Source organism: Pogoniulus pusillus, chromosome 23, assembly GCF_015220805.1.
Source record: "Pogoniulus pusillus isolate bPogPus1 chromosome 23, bPogPus1.pri, whole genome shotgun sequence".
Classification (NCBI taxonomy): domain Eukaryota; kingdom Metazoa; phylum Chordata; class Aves; order Piciformes; family Lybiidae; genus Pogoniulus; species Pogoniulus pusillus.
In genome coordinates, this window is record NC_087286.1 from 21,590,741 (window position 1) to 21,610,178 (window position 19,438).

General features: G+C 48.8%; 1 protein-coding gene and 1 long non-coding RNA gene across 4 annotated transcripts in view; one reads left to right on the plus strand and one right to left on the minus strand.

Moving 5' to 3' along the window:
- Positions 1 to 19,438, plus strand: part of ACVR2B (activin A receptor type 2B) — a 109,339-nt gene that overhangs the window by 60,996 nt on the left and 28,905 nt on the right. The window lies entirely within an intron of this gene.
- On the minus strand, positions 3,656 to 8,608 carry LOC135185756 (uncharacterized). Of its 2 annotated transcripts, none has more exons than XR_010306587.1 (2): positions 8,572 to 8,608; positions 3,656 to 8,039 (listed from the first exon to the last, which is right to left on the minus strand). It is a non-coding gene; the product is annotated as an uncharacterized LOC135185756 (long non-coding RNA). The 2 variants fall into 2 exon arrangements; XR_010306586.1 differs by having other exon boundaries at positions 3,656 to 8,090; positions 8,572 to 8,603.

A 19,438-nucleotide genomic window follows, 5' to 3' on the forward strand; every position in this document is an offset into this window, starting at 1 on the left:
AGCTCCCTGTGTGCACAAGCCACAAGCTGATCGCAGGCAGCAGTTGTCTGCTGTGATTTTAAGAGGGAGCCCGTGATGTGGCAAATCCTGTGCAGCTGATATGTCAGTCATACCTGAGCATCAGCCAGGAGGGAGGGATAACAGCACGTTTGCTTCCCAGCCAAGCAGCTCGCAAAAAACCTCAAGTAAAGCTGGCAGTAAACTGCTGGGATTTGGTAGGGAATTGCAGTGCGGCGCACGGGCGTTAGAGCGAGAAGTAAAGCCACTTGAGAAAAAGCCAGCAGAGAGCTGTGCTCCTCACCATGGTCAGCCCTTCAGGAGCAGGAGGGTTGATGGGAATTTCTTGCATGTCCCCATTTTCTGGGACGTTCACACGGGGCCCACGCTGAGTGGGAGGCATCTCCGTGGGAGCCACTTGCACTGATGGTTGTGTGAGGGGATGGCGAAATTGTCAAGGTGGTTCTGGGAACTCACTGGGCTCAAAGTAAATCTGTATCTGTGGTGGTCTCTGGTCTAGATAGCCTTTATCTGTGCTCTGTATCTGTGGTATAGGTGGTCACTGAATTCTCCCTCTTTAACATGCCTGAACAAGTTTCCCCCCAGCATACCCCTCCCTTGCCTCTGCTTCTCTCAGCCTGGGCCTGTGTGCACAGCTCTGGCTCCTCCCTGAACCCTCCAGCCAGTTTTTGGGGCAGGCAGGAAAGTTCCCAGATGGCAGGGGTGGAGGTGCCGTTTGAGATGCCTTCACGCTGGCAGAGGTTTTTGTGCTGGGCTGCCTTCTCATTTTCTGCCTGCCTGAGCTGCTGGTGTTGTGCTGCTAGTCCCGGGTGGGTCAGCTGGGCGCAGGGCTGGTGCCCTCACACCCAGTGCTCCTGTTGCTGGGCGGGTTGAAGGGACTACAGGCCCTGGTGGCATCCAGGGTGTGCAGGTGTGTCCTGTGGGGCTGGCCACCGTGCTCGCATGGGTCTGCTGATTGGAAGTAGTGCAGGATGCTGTACTCCCTTGATAGACTTAAATACCTTTATTTTCCCCTTTCCCCTTTATTTGTAATCTTCTTCTGCTGGAAGACTGTGATGCTTTAGTGCTTCAGCTATTTATACATCCAGACAACCCTTCCCACTAGTGCCTGTGCCTATTTTTGCACAGCCCAGCTCCTTCCTTTGAGGTTCGTAGAATCACACAATGGTTGGAGTGGGGAAGGAGCCATTAAGGGTCATCTAGTCCAACCTCCTCCTCATCAGCAGGCACATCTTCATCTAGATCAGGTTGCTCGGAGCCTTGTCCAACCTGGCCTGGAATGCTTCCAGGGGTGAGGCTTCTGCTACCTCTTTGTGCAGTTCATTCCAGTGTTTCAGCATCCTCCAAGTAAAATGTTTCTTCCCTAGATTCAGTCTAAACCTCCTCTCTTTTCATTTAAAACCACTGCTTTGTCTTGTCACTACAGGCTCTACTGGAAACTCTGTCCTCATCTTTCTCAGATGCCCCCTTTAAGTACTGGAGAGCTTCACTAAGTTCTCCCCGGAGTCTTCTCTTCTCCTTTTTTTTATAGCAGCAGAGGGAGTTCCAGCCTCTGGTCATTGTTAGACCCTCCTCTGGACCCACTGCAGCAGGTTCATGTCACTCTTGTGCTGTGATTGCCTTCACCTGGTTTATTTTGTGCTAAGCCCATCTTCACTCTAGCTTCACCTTCAGGGTTGTGAGTTACTCGAGTCAAAAGCTGTGGGGTTTTTGTCTTAGTCATGTTCTAAGCCCCGGTGCAGTGGTCCAGGCAGCAGCTGCCCGGGGCCATGGATGCCAGTGGGAACTGGCTGAAACATCCTTTTGCCTCCTGAGGGTTTTGTATGAATTGGTTTTGCAGATTGGAAGAAACTCTAAGAGCTTATTTCCCTGTTTTGTTGCCTAAAACCCCCAAAGTCATCACTTCAGAAGGGTGAAGCGGACAGGTTCCTGGCCTGTTGGGAGTCATCACACCTGTGACATCATTTTGACACAGAGGAATACTTGATTTCATCTTAGCAAAACCTGCCAGGTGGTTTGTGCTGGGATGGTGGCAGTGGCACAGCAGCCACGTTCCATGATGCTGTGCTGTTTAGAGATCATACACTCCTCATTTAGCTCCAGCATCATCTGTGCTACATTGGGTGATGATTAGTATCTTTTTCCCCTAAATTCAGGGAAATCTCAGTAGAAGGTTGGAACAGAGCAGGAAGCAGCAGCAAATGTCATCTCTCCCTCATGGGGAGATAGAATGATGGAATGGATTAGGTTGGAAGGGACCTCAAAGCTTATCCAGTTCCAAACCCCTGCAATAGGCAGGGACACCTCCCACTAGAACAGGTCATTCAGGGCCTCATCCAACCTGGCCTTGAACACCTCCAGGGAGGGAGCAGCCACAACCTCCCTGGGCACCCTGTGCCAGTGTCTCACCACCCTTACTCTAAAGAACTTCTCCTAACATCCAGTTTCAGTCTCCCCTCTGCCAGTTCAAACCCATTCCTCCTTATCCTGTCGTTACCAGACCTTGTCAACAGTCCCTCCACAGCCTTCCTGTAGGCCCTGGCATATGCTGGAAGGACACTCCAAGGTCTCCTCAAAGCCTTCTCTTCTCCAGGCTCCAGAACCCTAACTCTTGTAGCCTGTCCTCAGAGCAGAGCTGCTGCAGCCCTCTGAGCATCTTCGTGGCCCTACTCTGGACTCACTCTAACAATCTGATGTCCTTCCTGTGTTTGCATTATTGCTAGTTATTTCTTACATGTTCTAGGTTCTCTGCTTTCCTTTGTGTAATGTTTTCATGACCATAGGAAGGAATCTATTAAAAATACTGGTCAGTGGTGAGAGCCCTGAATATCAAAATCAGCAAGCAATATTGATTTCTAAACATAAATCTTGCACCCTACTGGCATTGCAGTGCCCAGCTCTACCCATAAATTCAGAATAACTCATAGAATCACAGGACCAAGCAGGTTGGAAGAGACCTCCAGGCTCACCCAGCCCTGGCCAATCACCAGACCATGGCACTAAGTGCCCCAGCCAGGCTTGGCTTCAACACCTCCAGGCACGGTGACTCCACCACCTCCCTGGGCAGCCCATTCCAATGCCAATCACTGTCTCTGGTGCCCTCCTCTTTCTCTGTTTGAAAATTAGCAGTACTGAAATAACTGCTTTATACTCAATAGCTGGTCAGTAAGAACTTGCTCGTCTCAGGAGCATCCTCTGTGCTTGCTGAAAAGCTTTCCCACGATGGAGGACTCATTGTCTTTCTAGTTCAAGATTCCATCCTTGCTGGGATTGGCCCTATAACAGCGCAGTGATGGGAGAGAGATCAGGGCACTCTGTTTTTTCTCTCATGTTGGGCTTTTCAGCAGGTTTACCTGCTGGAATCCCAAGGATTTAAACTGAAAGCAGAGCTGTTTAAGTGAAGATAGCATGCTGAAGATGATGGCGATGGGAAATTGCTGTAAAACATTAGGGATGGGAGCCTGAAGTCTCTGGCAGTCAGAAGGCAAATGGAAAGTAAAAAGTTCCTCAGAAATGTTTGCTTAGGAAAAGAAAAAATAAATAAACAGAAGAAAATAGACTTGTGGATGTAGTTTTGGTGCTAATGCACACAGGAAAGATTTGTCAATTCGAAGAAAATGCCAGGGAGAAAGAGAAAGGCATTAAAATTCCTTTTATTGTTTGAGAGGCAAAAGACTGCTGCCTCAGAAGAAACACCACTGGCACGTGTGGTATGTTCATAAATTGCTTGGGAGAGAATATTGAACTGGAGAGGGGAGGAATGGAGGGAGAGGCTAATTATATATAATTTTAAAATGAATTAGGTGATCTAAATGTAATGAAAGCAAATCCTGTTCCTGGAGAGACTTTTCAGTTTGCATTTGGATATCCTAGGGCAATGGCATGTTGCTGTGTGACAGACAACCATTTGATTTGGAAATATGTGAATAATGGGGAAGTGGAACCTCTTTGAATTGGTGACTTTTCCCTCTAGTGTTTGAAGGACTAATTATAGGAAGAGCTGCAGAATGCCCTATGCGGGCATGCATGCAGCCAATTTTATCCTTTGCTGGCTGCATGAGTCACTGCACTGCATGCTGTGCTCTTAGCTAGCTGGCCTTAAATCTATACGTGCATAAAGCACTATTTAATAGATGGAGAGAGAAGCATGTTGCTGAGCCCTTGCTAGACATACCTACAACAAAAAACCCAAACCCATGCCGCAGCTTAGTGGCCGAGGCTGGGGCTGGGACGTGCAGGTGGCTGGGGAGGAATAAACACACACAGCCGATGTGAAAAGTGAGTGGCTGAAAGCTTAAGCATCTTGGCAAGGCCTCGGTTGAGAGGCACTGCCCTATTTTGAGATTATTCTTAAATGGATCTGAGGATTCTTCTGTCTGCAGTTCTCTGCTTACCAGCAGACAGAGGCTGACTTTACTCTGGGCAGGAGGCACCATCTCCCCGTGCCCAGCGTGGCCACTGCCAATTCCTTGGGCAGCAGGAACAAAACTGATGTAACCATCCCAAGCTCACCAAGGAGGAGAGAGGGTTAATCAGCTGCATGGCTGGTCTGAGGCACTTGGTCTCATTTATCATCTCTGCCTGTGCTGAGCCCCAGAACTGTGGGCTAGAAGGGGGGTTAGGATCAGCATTGTGATGGGAGACACTGAGTATGTGAATAGAATTACTCACTCTGGAAGAAAAGCAGTGTTTTGTTACTTGGAATAGCTCACAAATCCTAACTAATAACACTGTATAAATGTCTTTAAAGGACATTAAGTCCTTCTCTCCCACTGAGTATAATGTTTGTGATAGGAGCGAAATCACTGCCAGGTTGGGATGTATGGGGGGGAAGGGGGGTGAAAGGGGCACTTATCTCAAGGTGATAGGTATAAAGCTACAAGGCTGCATGTGAGATCTCCAGTTCCCAAGCTGTGCTCAGCAACCTCTTTATAGTGTCTTGTATTAGGCTTTTGTTGTTTAGATAACATGGAAAGTTTGGAATCTTCTGACATTGATGAGTCAAATATTCCTAGTGGCTCATTCCTGACCTGATGTGTAACCTTGGGCTTGGACCTGTGCCTCCTCCTCTGGCTCTCCCCATCTGTGATAACTGGGAGAATGACATTTGCTGCTGTTTGTAGAGCAGTGGTGGCATGGAGAGCTGCAGAGTAAACTGGGATGCTTTGCTGCGCTAGCAGGTGGGAGGCTCTGCTCATGGTTTCCCGAGAGCCTGTGTCATGAGGTTGCTCAAGACACATCCTTTGTCTCGACTTCTTTAGGCAGTATCCTCTTTGGGAAGAGAGTAGCTGCAGTGAGGACCAGATGTATGTTAAGCCCTTGGGGCCATATTGAAATGCAAATGGAAATGCAATAGTGTGTTACTTCCAGGAGCAGTAATGGTGGTGCAGAGATGAGAATGCTGTGATAGCAGACTGTGCATCAAGAGGGGATAGCTGGATAGCAGCCCTGACAATGCTTCATCCTGTTGGGAAACCTGCATGCAATGCAGTGTTGTGTTGGGGGTTTTGAGGTCATTGTTACACAGATTATTTAAGCCTGGATGAATTTTTAGCTGGACTTTGTCTACAGAATAAACACAGCCAGAGCTGTTTTCCAGTCATCAGCTAAACAGCCAGATCGAGGGCTTGAGTCAGCGATCCCTGCAGAACCTTACTGGCTGTCTTCAGAGACATTCCCTAACTCCCTTTGCTTTTGAAAATGTAATCGTGCATAAAGTGATGCTTCTTGTTTCTGCTTCACAAATGATTCTGGTGCCTGGACCATGTGTGTGTGCCTTGGCTTTGCTTCTCACTTCTGTGTGTGGCACTGTGCTTCCTACATGCATCCACATGTGCCTGAGATGGCAGCCTAAAGGTGGAACTTGTTTTCTTCCTCTTCCAACAGAAAAAACCCCCAAAACTTAATTACCTCCCTCTGAAAAACCTGTGGCACAGGGACAGGAGTTAGATTTTTGTTACAGGGGATGTGTGGCTTGGGTCAGCATAACTTACCCTAGAGAAGCCTGCTGTAAACAAGGGGCTCCAGCTCTTGCTGCAGGCTGCTAGCTCTGCCCTTGCTTTTGGTCCAGTCCATAGAACTGCTTTCCAGTAGAGCCACCAGAATGGTTCAGATTTCATTGGGTGATCTCCAGTAGTTATCCCATGCTGGATAGGTACCTTTTCTGTGGAGGAGAACAGTGTGTTCATTCCTTGCTCTGCTGGATCAGAGGTGGCTGTGAGACCAGCTTGGACTGAGCTCTGTGGTGACTCCTGCTTAGTTTTTTCAACTCAGTATAGTGGCTTGTAGGCACTGAATGTGAGACCTTGCAAACAGCTTTTGTCCCCTAAAGAATCAGGCATCTTTCTGAGATAGCTTAGGCTGCCTACCCTTCGTGAAACTCTTTACTCCCTTTGAAACTCTTGGCTCACATCCTCTGGAATACAGCTGGACAGGCACGGTGGCTTCCTCAGCTTCAGTGTAAAGGTCACTCCTGATGTGTTGTTAATGAATAATTACTACTGCATGCTTCCCTCTTTAAGTGGCAGGGCTATCCCTGCTACATAAACCATTTAACAACTTACTAAGATGGAAAACACCAACAAACAGATGAAACTCCCATGCAAAATCTCTCCCCTTGAGGAAATGGTTGCAAGCCTTGATTTGAAGGGGAACAGGGATGGGCTCTGGCAGAGAGAGGAGCTTGTGGAGGCGTTGTGTCCTTTTCCCAGCAGCTGTTGACTCCAAATGGCACTGCTGGGCTCGGGGCAGTTGTTCGAGGGGATTGGGTTCCTTGAATCCCAACGTGAGAAGAAATGCAGACTGTCTGGAGAGGGCAGATGAAAATGGAGAGTGAGGTTGCAGTCAGTAACATACTGCAGTTACCAGTGGCTGCTGGGGTCTTGCAAGGTCTGAAGGGTTTGCAAATGGTGATTTTTAGTTTGAAGACATTTAGTACAGGAACTGGACAATGGCCAGGCTGAATCAGAATGAAAGCCCATCCAGCAGAGTGGCCTGACCTCATCTCTTGCCAGAAGGTGCCTGGGGAGCAATGGCAGAACAAGCAAGCATACATGATTCTTCTCAAAACATTATGGGGCATCTATGAGAAGCAGCTCCCCAAGCCACCTGTCCTTTGTGTGAAGGACTGCTTTATCCAGGTGTGTTTTGAGCTTGAGTACCACCAGCTGTCGTCGTAACTTCATCGGCTGTCTTTTCATCAGTCATCTCACCCTTGTAAGGTGAGGACCATCTCTGAGACAGAGACTGGTCAGTAACATTATTCCCCAGTCTTAATTCAGCATTAAGAAGAGCACCTATCTCCCTGCTCACAGAGCTCCCAGGATAGCTCAGCTGATAGCTTATGTTTTCCTGGGGTCATTGTATTAAGGAAAGTGAATCCTGTGCTGGAGTATCTATACTGAAAAGCTTCTGCTGTGATGTGTTACCCGGGGAAAATGTGTACATGTGGTGGTGGACTAAAAGCCTCCTCTAGTCTTATCTGTGCTCCAACCTTAAAAGGTGAGGTAGAAACGGGGGAGAGGTTCTGGTCACAGACTCACAGAGCTTCCTGTCTTTCCTGCAGCTTTGCCTGGGGCAGCTGTTGGTGTGGAAGCAGCTGGACAGTTGTGTGGCCTCCAGAAAGTTATCAGAAGCTTTGTTTGCTCTTCTCAGATAGCTGCAACACCTTACCAAAGTTCAGGAGGTTTGGATGACGAGCGCCGAGCCCTATCTGTTCAAACCCGGCGGCAGCAGAGTGCTTCGGTTGCGCAACTGCTTGCTGGCTCAGTGCGGTTTTCCAGGTTGCCTTGGATTTTGGTGGGGGTTTTGTTCCTGCTGATTAACAGCAGTGTGGGCCAATGTCTTCTACTGCACCTTCTTTTTTTGATAGAGAGAAGGGAGTAGTTTGCACACCTGTGTCCCCAGGTAGATCTGAGCAGGGAGAGGCAGGCAGATATGTTCAGGGTGGCAGTTTGCTGATCGCTGTTTAGTTGCCAGACCTCTGTGTGTGTGTTCCTGCAGGCACCTCTGTCATCTCACACCTCATGCACATAGAGGTAAACAAGTGATTATTGCATCTTGCTGATGAAGCTCTTGAAGAGAAACAGAAGAGTTTGACTGCAGCCTAAATCGTGTTGCAGGCTATGGAGGCAGATGGCCCTACAGCGGGCAGGGGAAGCCTGTGGGCACTTTGAGGACTGCATGTGTGGATGTGAACCACCCCACAGCAATGGGCAAGATACAAAATGCCAGGGAGATACAGCCCATGTGACAGCTCCAACCTCTCTTATGCACTCAATGATCTCTGGAGGTCTCTTCCAACCTCTAAAGTTCTGTGATTCCATAATCCCCCAGGAGCTTCCAGTTCAGCCAAGTACTTAAGCTCATCATAAGTAAGCAAAAAGTAGCAGCTAAACCTAGAGGAGCTCAGCCCAAGTGAGGAGGCCCAGCCAGCCCCTATGGGTGATGTTAGAGCAACCATCAAGCTTAGTCCTACCTAACCAGGGGGCCACCAGGCCCCCCGGCCTTTGAAACCCTTCACCATTCACCCAGTGTGCACCATGGGGCACTCACCAGTGACGTCTGGAGGAGGATCCCTCTGCCCAGTTGGGCAAGCTTGGGGCTCCTGCTGTTTCTGGGGCTGATTATAAAGGGGAGTGGGCAGGGAGGGCAAAGTGGTCACACCTGGGGTGGGAGGAGACTCCAGCAGAGTCCAGGTGCTCTGTGTTTGGGGGAAACAGGGGAAATGCAGTGTGGGGTGGGAAAGGGACAGAGATGGTGGAAAAGGGGAGGTGGTACTAAAGTGAGAGAGCTGGATAGGAAAACAATGGAGATGGAAAGAAAAGGAGGAAGATGTGCAAAAGGAGGAGATGGAAAAGGAAGGAGGGAGGTGGGGAAGAAGTGGGATAAAAAAATAGTTAAAACTGGACTGTAAAAAGGTGGTTCTGCTCTGGCAGTGGGCTTGGATGAGATGATCTTTTGAGGTCCCTTCCAACCCATAATGTTCTGTAGTTCTACTGTGATTCTGCTCTGTGGCCCAGAGCAACACACTTTACAGCTTTATTTATTACCACAGATCTTTAGGAACCTGATCACTACCTAAGCCCACCACAAGTCCTCACAAGGACTCTGTCTAATGGGGCAATGGCACTGAGAAGGACCTGGGGGTACTGATTGACAGCTGACTGAGCATGAGCCAGCAGTGTGCCCCGGTAGCCAAGAAGGCCAATGGCACCCTGGCCTGTATCAGTACTGTGAGTGCTGATGTCCAGTTCTGAGTGCCTCAGTTTAAGAAAGATGTTGAGGTGCTTGAATGTGTCCAGAGAAGGGCAGCAAGGCTGGTGAGGGGCTGCAGCACAGCTCTGTGAGGAGAGGCTGAGGGAGCTGGGGGTGTGCAGCCTGCAGCAGAGGAGGCTCAGGGCAGAGCTCATTGCTGTCTGCAGCTACCTGAAGGGAGGCTGTAGCCAGGTGGGGTTGGGCTCTTCTCCCAGGCACCCAGGGACAGAACAAGAGGACACAGCCTCAAGCTGTGCCAGGGCAAGTTCAGGCTGGTTGTTAGGAAGAAATTCATCACAGAAAGAGTGACTGGCATTGGAATGGGCTGCCTGGGGAGGTGGTGGAGTCACCAACCCCTGAGGCATTTAAAAGGCGACTGAATGAGGCACTTAGCACCATGGTTTAGTTAATCAGAAGGTGGTAGGTGGTAGGTTGGATTCGATGACCTTGAAGGTCTTTTCCAACTTGGTTAATTCTGTGATTCTGTATCTGAAGGATGTTTTGCAAGACAGTTTAAAGAAGGACAAATTGATCCTTGGTTGCCCTCGTACTGAAACCTGGAAGAGAAGGAGAGAAAGAAATCTGTCTTCAAATTTTCCAATGGTTTGCCCTGTCAAGGTCCGACCTGCTCTCTGACATCAGGAAAGGTCTCTCTCCTGAGTGTTCAGGTTAGCCCAGGGAGGCTAGATAGGAAATGATGGCTTAGAAGTTCAGCTGGATCTTACTTAGTGCTGCAGGTGTCAGTGACTGTTGATAGTCCAGGGAAACCAAAACATGGTGAATCAGAGGGTCACTCAGGGCACTTAGTGGCCTTATGGTGGAATCAGAATGGTGACTTTGGCAGCAGAGCAGTGATGTGTGCTCTGAGTCATAGCTGGTAACACTCAACATGATGAAAATCACCAGGGATCAAACATCCTCTTGTCACCACAACACTTCTGTGATCGAGGCTGACAGCCATATCGCCTGGTTTTCTGTCAGAGACCAAACTCTCCGTTATAGAGTCACAGAAGGGTTTGGGTTGGAAGGGACCTCTAGTCACCCCACCCCTGCCATGGGGAGGGACACCTTCCACTAGACCAGATTGCTCAGAGCCTCATCCAGCCTGGCCTTGAACACTCACTGCAGCATCTGCAGCTTCTCTGGGCAATGAGTTCCAGTATCTCACCACCCTCATCCTTAAAAATGTCTTCTTTATATCCAGTCTAAATCTATAGAATCACAGAATCAGTCAGGGTTGGAAGGGACCACAAGGATCACCCAGTTCCAACTCCCCTGCCCTACCCTAGAGCAGGCTGCCCACAGCCTCAGCCAGCCTGGCCTTAAACACCTCCAGCCATGGGGCCTCAACCACCTCCCTGGGCAACCCATTCCAGCCTCTCACCACTCTCATGCTCAACAACTTCCTCCTCACCTCCACTCTGACTCTCCCCACCCCCAGCTTTGCTCCTTTCCTCCCAGTCCTGCCACTCCCTGACAGCCTCAAAAGTCCCTTCCCAGCTTTTTTGTAGCCCCCTTCAGATCACCTGGCAGCCTCCTCTGCTCCAGCCTGCACAGCCCCAACTCTTTCAGGCTGTGCTCACAGCAGAGCTGCTGCATTCCTCTGAGCATCCTCCTGGCCCTGCTCTGGACATGCTCCAGCATCTGTCCTCTTCCAGTTTAAAACCTTGCCCTGTCTCTGCTGGTCGTAGTGAAGAACTTCTGTCTCTTTTCTCAGTGTCCTTATACCTTGAAAGCCTACAGTAACATCTGCCCAGAGCCTTCTCATTTCTTGGGTTCTCAATGCATTTCTGGTGATAAATGCCTCTCAATACTTGTGGTGTCCCTGAGGGTGCCCAAAGGAGGGCACCTCCATCTCTTTGTCCTCACATATCAACGCCTGCCGCTGCAGAAGCGGCGTCAGAGGTGATGCTTAGAGAGATTCCAATCTGCCCGAGGTCAGGAGATTGTCTGGAGCGTAGTGCTGAATCCTAAAATATTGGTTTATGTTGTGTTACAAAATCCTGGAGCCTGGTCACCATGGGAACTGGCATCTAAGTAGAAGGTTGAACTGGAAGGGAACGTACCCATTTCTGGGGGGGAGCTGTTAAGCTCCTGTCATCCAGGGAGCTTGGACATGGTGAGTAGTAAGTGCTTCTCTGTCCATGCCATGTGCATGCTGTGCTCCAAAGGGATTTAGCCTCTCTTATGGGTTGAGAGAGCTGTAAAACCAGGAAGGATAAGGCCTGTGAAACCAGTCCCCAGGAAGGATGACACCTGTCCAGGAGCATACAGGTATTTTATTGCTTCCTCCTTGTGGAACAGGCAGAATTTCAACTTTCCAGGGCAAACTACTCGTACGTTTTCCTTTCCCAGTGGCATCTAGACCCTGGTGACCGCATGGAATCAAGATGAAAGTTAATAAGTGGCTTCATTCTCCAACACAGCCACCCTGCAAACACCCCTCTTTGCGTACTATCTCTTCAACCTCTCGTTTATAACTTGCCTGTAGAGGACCACTGCCGTTGTCCAGCCCTTTCTTCCCGTGCCTTTCAGCATTGTAACAGAAACAATCACTGGAAGTTGCATGATGGTATTGGATTGTGCTGCATTCCTTCCTCGGGTCGTTTGTCTGCAGCTTCTTTCAATAGGCCCAAAGCAGAAAGGTGCATTCCTGTAAACATCAGACCAGTCCTAGATGGGCTGCAGCCACGGGGGAGAAAACTCCATTGTGAAAGAGGCTTTTAAAATTGCTCATGTGGGATTTGGCGTTGGGAGCGTAAAGACAGCAGAAAGGGACTTCTGATCCAGCTGACAACAAGCTTCTCATCCTCTCAAGAATTTTAGGAATGTTTTTACTTCCTTTTGGAGGGCTTAAGGCTAGTGTGTGATTGCAGGGGCTAGAGAGTTGCTTTTCTTCCTGCCTCCCTTGTCTTTCAGGCTAGGTTCAGCTGCCTTTGCATGCTTGCACTGAAGCTTGTTAACTCTTGCAGTGCCAGTGCCTACTGGGGAGGAGGCTGTTTACAGGCAGTGGGTGTTTTTTTTGCAACACTTGGATGCTCTGAAGATCTAGAATGCAAGGATCTTGAACGACGTGAAGAACTAGAATGCAAGGATCCTGAACGATCTGAAGATCTAGGATGCAAGGATCTTGAATGATCTGAAGATCTAGGATGCAGTATAAAAGGTGTTAAGGAGTCACCAAGTATTTTCATACATACTGCTGTGGGATGAACTGAGAAAGTCTGACTGGGACACAGTAACTCATGCTTCTCCTTCATCAGTGTAACACTGGCTGTGAATTGTGCCCGTGCTTGTCCATGCACTGTACTTCCATCATAACCTTACCCTTTAAGCTAAAGTGCACCAGGGTGTCAGAGCATCAGTGCTTGCTGCTGTGCTGGGGAAGGCAGGTCAGCCTGGCAGCTGAAATGTGTGTGCTTTATTCTCTAGAGCATTTGGCCATACCCTGTTTTGTATAACACGTGAGTGGTCTGTGCCCACCAAGGTTTAGTTACTTATCCATCCACTGAACCCCTCAAACATGCTGAAGGCAGCCATCAGCTTTGTTGTTACGCAGAGCTCTGTGCTCTGTGGTGCCCTCAGCAGAGCTCTGTGCTCTATGGTGCCTTCAGCATTTCTTCTAGCTGAAGCTCTTGGTTCTCCTGAGGCAGAAATTTGGTTTTCTCAGGTGAAAAGAGACCCCAGGTGGGATCAGCCAACACACATTCATCAGCACACTGAAACTGAGGTTTGAGCTTAGACACAGAGTAAGATTTGATCTTTGCCACTGTGTGGTAAGGAGAAACTGGCTGGTAAGGAGAAACTCAATGGCTGTAAAGCTACAGAGTAGCAGAAGGGTAATCTTAGACACCTGTTTTCTTGGCAGAGGGAATCTTCTTCTCCTGACAGAGTTATCAAATTAATTCCTCCCTGAGTTTCCTCCTTGCTCATGTAATCTGCTGCTTAAGTGAGTCATCTCTATGGTGTATTTGAGTTTTGGTCAATGATGGAGTTTAAAACAACAATTTTTGAACCATGTCCCCCAATTTAGAGTGGTTGTGCTTTTTTGTTTCCTTTCTTCCTCTACCCTGCTGAGAAAAGTGCCCAGCTCGGAGCTTTGATTATTCAAGAGGAAGAGGGCGACAAGAAGACAAACAAACATCATTTAGTTCTTGGGGGCACACTTCCCTGATGCTTGACCTTTTGGACTTCCAACATCTTCTTGTCCATTTACATGCATTACAGTTTTTCCAATTACCAGTGAATTAAATTTGAGATTGTGGTATTTGGAAATGTCAGGCAGAATCAATAGAAGAGCACTCGGGGCCCAATCTTAGTGGACTCAGCACATTTTAAAGCGTATTTGAAACGTCCCTGCTGATAAATCTCAGAGGGCCACGTGTATCTCATAAATGAGGTGCTGCCGGTTGGGTCCCAGCGCTCTGTGTGGCTTGCCAGGTGTGCTGCGGCGTGTTAGGTGCACAGCAGTCTTTCCCTGGAGAAGGCACTGAAATCCGGAGCTCTGAAAAGCATTTCTGCTGGTGGCAGCAGCCCGGGAGGACCAGGACCGCGGCGTGGAGCCGGCGCTTGAGGACCCTGAGAGAGGTACTGCCCTGTGGCGCTGCTGTTCCTTAACGCTCTGCGCTCCAGAAGGCGTCGCTCCTGTATCCTCCTCTTCCCTTCGCCTGGAAGGAGATGTCTTTTGTTGGATTGCTTTGAAAGCTTCTCAGAACGTCACAGTGTAGGGGGAAATATTTACGAACACAGATGATTTCGTTTCCTCCTCCTGCGCTCTTTGGAGGCCTCATGCTGGCTCCCAGAGAGAACTGGAGAGAACAACTGATCATCTTCTAAATGTCACTTCAGAATTTGCTGCATGCTTTACTTTAGTGACTCGTGGCATCTGGTCAAAGATTGTCCTTTATTTGATTTTTAGGAGTGTAGTTGGAAATAGCTTAAATCTTGCCATTAAATGCTAATATTTTGTGTTACTCAGGCTGCAAAGTCTGGGGACTGAGACAAGCTTCTTGGTAGCTTGTTTGCAGTGCTTAGCCCACAAGGGGCCATTTTTCATGCCAGAGAAGAGTCATTGCTGATACAAGCCAAATAAAAAGGTCTGCTTAATGATTTTGTAAATGCACACTTCAATTTAAGGACAAAAAAGTCTCCATAACTCTGTGCTTTTTTGGGGGAAAACCTAACCTCTGCTCTAGGGACATCTGGTATGGAGTAAGACATTTGCTTAGTGTGGCATTGCCAAGGAAGCCAGGAGGTGTCTTTCCAAGAAAAGCCTGGATGGGGCACTTAGTGCCATGGTCTGGTTGATTGGACAGGACTGGGTGCTAGGCTGGACCGGATGAGCTTGGAGGTCTCTTCCCACCTGGTTGATTCTGTGATTCTCATGAGCAGGGTGAATGAAGGAGCATCCAGGCTTGGATCAGCAGTAGTGTGGTCAGCAAGACTGGAGCAGTGATCAGTGATGAGGAGTGGTCAGCATTCACCTCTGACACTTCTGGCAGGGGCCCTGCACGACGTGGTGTCCTTGGGGGCATTCATACATGGTAGAGAGCAGCTCAGAAAGTCTGGATGGGTGATCTGCAGCTAGGTGTGTTCTGTAACACCCTGTGCCAGATGCTGGCAGGCAGTGGTGATGCCCTTTTTGGATACATCACATTGTGTTCTTGAGGATAGCTTGATTTTGTTTTCCTCCTCTCGGGTGCACTGGAGGAGTGTGTATCTGTATTTAAGAAAAAGAAAGGCAAGACCTTTTCTGTGTGTGTTATTACTAATCCAGTTTGAGCTCTGCTGTCCAAATTGCCTCATTTGTGACCCAAAGTGCATTTAAACATGAACTGCAGAAGCACCACGGCATTAAATGCTTTTGATTGATCTCCCTGATGGTTTTATTAAAGAACTAAAACTTTTTTTGGGGAGCCAGATATAGTTAGCGATGCGAAGGGAGAAATCTAATTACATTTTGGCTTTGTCCTTAACTGAGATGCTGCAAAAGAGAATTTTTCTAATGGATAACTAAAATGATCTCGTCTTTAAATAAAACACAGAAGGGTCCAGCTGAGCTCAGGTCAGAAACGCACTGCTTCCAAAAATTGATTAACTGCTGGCAGCGCTTCTGTCCTGCCGCACACCGGTCCAGCCCGTGACCTGGCCAGACCTCCTTGGGCTGCTCTGCCTGGCCAGAGGAATGATTTACTAAACCTTTTCCTGAGCGATCCTCCCCTTTGGGCCAAGAGATTAATCTCATCAGCTGCGCGTGTGTGTACTCAGTATTGCGCTAAATCCAATAACGCTGTCCTCTTACTCAGCTCCATCTTCCCAGAGCAGGAACCTGCCGGGTTGTGAGGAGCTGGGACGCTGCATGTCCTTCTCCAGAGCCTTCTGTCCACTCTCTTTGACTTAAATAAAATAGCAGGGAAATTATGCAGAAGAATTAAACCTTTATTGCATCCTTTCCCCAAGCTGGTATTAACAACTCTTACAGCACGCTCCCTATATCTTACAGAGCAGGTTTTGCTGGCAGTCTGGGGGGAAATTCTAATAAAGATCTAATTCTTCTGAATAATTTCCTTGTTTTCTGTTACTGACTTAAGCCCAAGTTAAAAAAGAGATAGATTGGGGGGGGGGGGGGGGGGGGGACGGGACTGCTACACAGATGTCCATGGAAGCTGTGAAGTGTGAGTCATGGTGTGAATACAGAAGGCCCGAGTTGTCATCCCTGGTGAGCAGGGAGGATGTATCTCTTAATATTAAAGTTCCTTTTTTAATTTTAAAGGAAAATGACTTAAAGCCTCCTGTCCTTTGGAGACTGGTTGTCAATGGCATCATGGCGGGTTACCATGGCGATGTACGCTGAGATAATAGATTAACAGCCATTGATTGACTGGCAAACTCAGCGCTCTTCCGTCGGGGGATGCGCCGCAGGTATTGACAGGAAGCAGAATTCAGAGGAATACCTTCCCCGGGCGTTGCGCCGCTGCTGCTCTCAGGCCTGCGTGAGCCTGGCCTTGCCTGGCACGGGGCACGGACCAGGAGGTTGTGCAACAGCCACTTACACTTACCGTTTTGCTTTGGGGTTGTTCCCTAAGCCAGCACAGTGCCCATCCCTGCAGCCAGCCAGCTGCGAGGGCAAGCCCTGGGTATTTGCTCTCTCTGTGCCTCAGCACATGCTGCCCAGTGAGCACCTCAAAGGTGGGGTGAAGATTTGGCTAAAGAAGGGGGCTCTGCAGACCCAGGGCGACTTGTTTCTGTTACATGAGGCTCTGCTGTTTCAGGGCTGTGATGGTTTGGGTGTTACCTGCCTCCCCCCCCCCCACTTAAAAAATCACCCAGACTAGACTCAGCCCAGCTGGAAATTAAAGAATGAAGCTTTCTATTCACAGCTTAGCACAACAGACAATTTACAATCCATGCAGCTAGGGACAGAAATACGCAAGTTGAAAAGTAATACAGGAGCACAGCAGCCCTCCTAGAAACCAGAGTGCCCAGGAGGGGCTCCCAACCACCCTTCCACCTTCTTCCCACTCCTCTACCTTATCCCAGACTTTGCCCTACGTTCAAGGTGAGTTTGGAGAATAGGCCAGGAGGGTTAGGAAGCAGAAGGATTAGTCACACAGACAGCAGGTTAGGCAGAGAGAAGTGTAGAAAGCCAGAGCCAGAGAGCAACCCGATTATCTGTATTTGTGTTTGTGTTTTTGTCCATCTCAGCAAGCCTATGAGTGCAGCAGCCATCACCATTGTTTCCTTTTCACAGCCTAGCATCCAGTTCCTCTCACTGAAATATCCCAGCTAGGCTCAAACCAGCACAAAGGCTTTTGTGAAAGAACAGGCAATGCAAGCAAGGAGTCTTTAAGGCCTCGCATACAGTTGTGCTTAACCACAGATGTCATCGCTAGTTTGATGCTTTGCCTAAAAATGTATTTAGATCCTGGTATTTAAGTACAGCAGGAATGAAATCACTCTGCTTGGGGAATAAGTGCTGGAGCAAGACTTACTAATTGCAGATTCATTGTCAGCTCTGTAGAGATGTGGCTGGGTGGTCTCTTCAGAGCAATGTTTCCCAAACTTTCCCTGGTGGAAGCCTTCTTCTGCCTTGTTTTGGGATGCAAAATGCTAGCACGTACTTGAATTCGCACTTCTGGCTGAGCTGGACAGGTGGCTGGGAGAGGGGGAGCTGAGGGGCAGTAACCTTCTTTCTCTGCCTTTCCCTTCCCAACAGCGCTTCCCAGCTTGCGCTCTGCACACGCTTAGGTTGTGGTCCCTATGCTGAGCAGTGTGCCAGAATGCAGCCCCTGGTTCAGAGGTGGCTGCTGTAGCATCCCTACAGGTGCTGAGCAATGGGAAGGGACAGGCTTGGGCTGGCACTGAAGTGGCTGATCCCAGCAGATAATGCTCTGCAAGGTGAGTGCCCAGCAGCCTCTCATTTCCCAGCTGTGCTCAACCAAGTTTGAGGGATAGCTCTTGAAAACAAACCCAAAGCTCAAACAAAGGGCCCGACTTCCATAATCACACATGCAAGAATGCATCTGCAGTTGCTTAATTGCTGCATGCAATTACCCTCCAAATTAGAGGGCAATTACCCCAATTCAGTGTACAATCTCTGTCATTTTACATTATAAAATTACAAGTACAAATAGCTATATAGGGACATAACTAAGTGTTTGCAAATATCTCCAGTTGCATACACAGTTTCATGTTTAAAGCCCGGTGGTTTTGACAGGCAAGCAAACTGCCTGGGAAATCACTCAGTGTTTATGCAGACTATTTTGACACTTCCCATCTTTTCATATATACTTTCATTTTGGGTTTTTAAAGAGGGGACAGGCAGAGATAAAGAGCTGAGATTTACAGCAGCTTTCAGCCTTGGGGAAGATATTGCCCATGTATCTAATTATGAGTCAGGAGCCCAGCAATGGCTAACACCTAGACCTGGAGTTGCTACACTGGATCTTGGCTATAATTTAGAGGCTGTTGGATAATGACACAGCCTCAGTGATCTGTCAGCAGCTCCAAATTAGGAGAGCAGAGTTTAGTCGCAGATCAGCAGCAAGGTCCCATGCCTCAGCAGGCTGAAGTCCTTCAGTTCAAGAGGACCCTTTTTAATGAGCTCCCTCTGTGCCTTGCAACTCCCAAGTAGAGCAGAGAGGTCTTCCTGCATTGCACGGTGTCTCAACTGCTCTTCCCATCATTATGTGCCTCAGATAGGTGCTGGAGGTCTTGCTTGGCAGAATCCTAGTGATGCTTCAGTCATCTGGGGCAGAAAATTGACCCAAGGGAATTGGTGTAATGATAGTTTCTCAGGACTGAGGTCGAAAAGTTGACTTCCACCCCAAAAATGGGTGTTGGTGGGTAGCCCTCTGCCTTCCTGATGCATTCAGAGTTACTTGGGGTGATTCTTTATTTCGCAGCATAGAGGTGTTTGTGTGTGGCTTCTGTTCAGGGAAGGCATTGAGAGAAGCCACTCTCTGTCATCCCAAAAGTGCTGGGTGGATCCAGTGGGGTGTCAGAAACCCATCTGCTCCTGCAAAGCCTGATTCTTCCTTTCACTTCAATTTGAAGTGGGACTTGAGACCTTAGTCCGTAGATGACTGTTTGAGGGTCGTGGTATAAAAAGGTTTACCAATTTTGCCCAGCTGTTGGCATGAAGCTCTTTGCCATGGAGAGAACTGGGCCTTACAGCAAGCCCTGCTGCTGGAGGTGCCATGCTCCTGCCCACTCTGCATGCTTCTGCAGGGACAATTCCCACTAGAACAGGTTGCTCAAGGCCTCATCCAACCTGGTCCTGAACACCTTCAGGGAGGTTGTAGAGCACAGAATCACCGAATGGAATCAAAGATCACATTCTGTGCTTCTGTGCTCCACAACCTCCCTGGGCAACCTGTGCCAGTGTCTCACCACCCTCACTGCAAACAACCCTTTCCTAACATCCAGTTTCAGTCTCCCCTCTGCCAGTTCAAACCCATTCCTCCTCGTCCTGCCATTACCGGACCTTGTCAATAGTCCCTCCCCAGCCTTCCTGTAGCCCTCTCAGATACTGGAAGGCCACTCCAGTGTCTTCTCCAAGCCTTCTCTTCTCCAGGCTGCAGAGCCCCAACTCTTGTAGCCTGTCCTCATAGCAGAGCTGCTGCAGCCCTCTCAGCATCTTGGTGGCCTCCTCTGGACTGGCTCC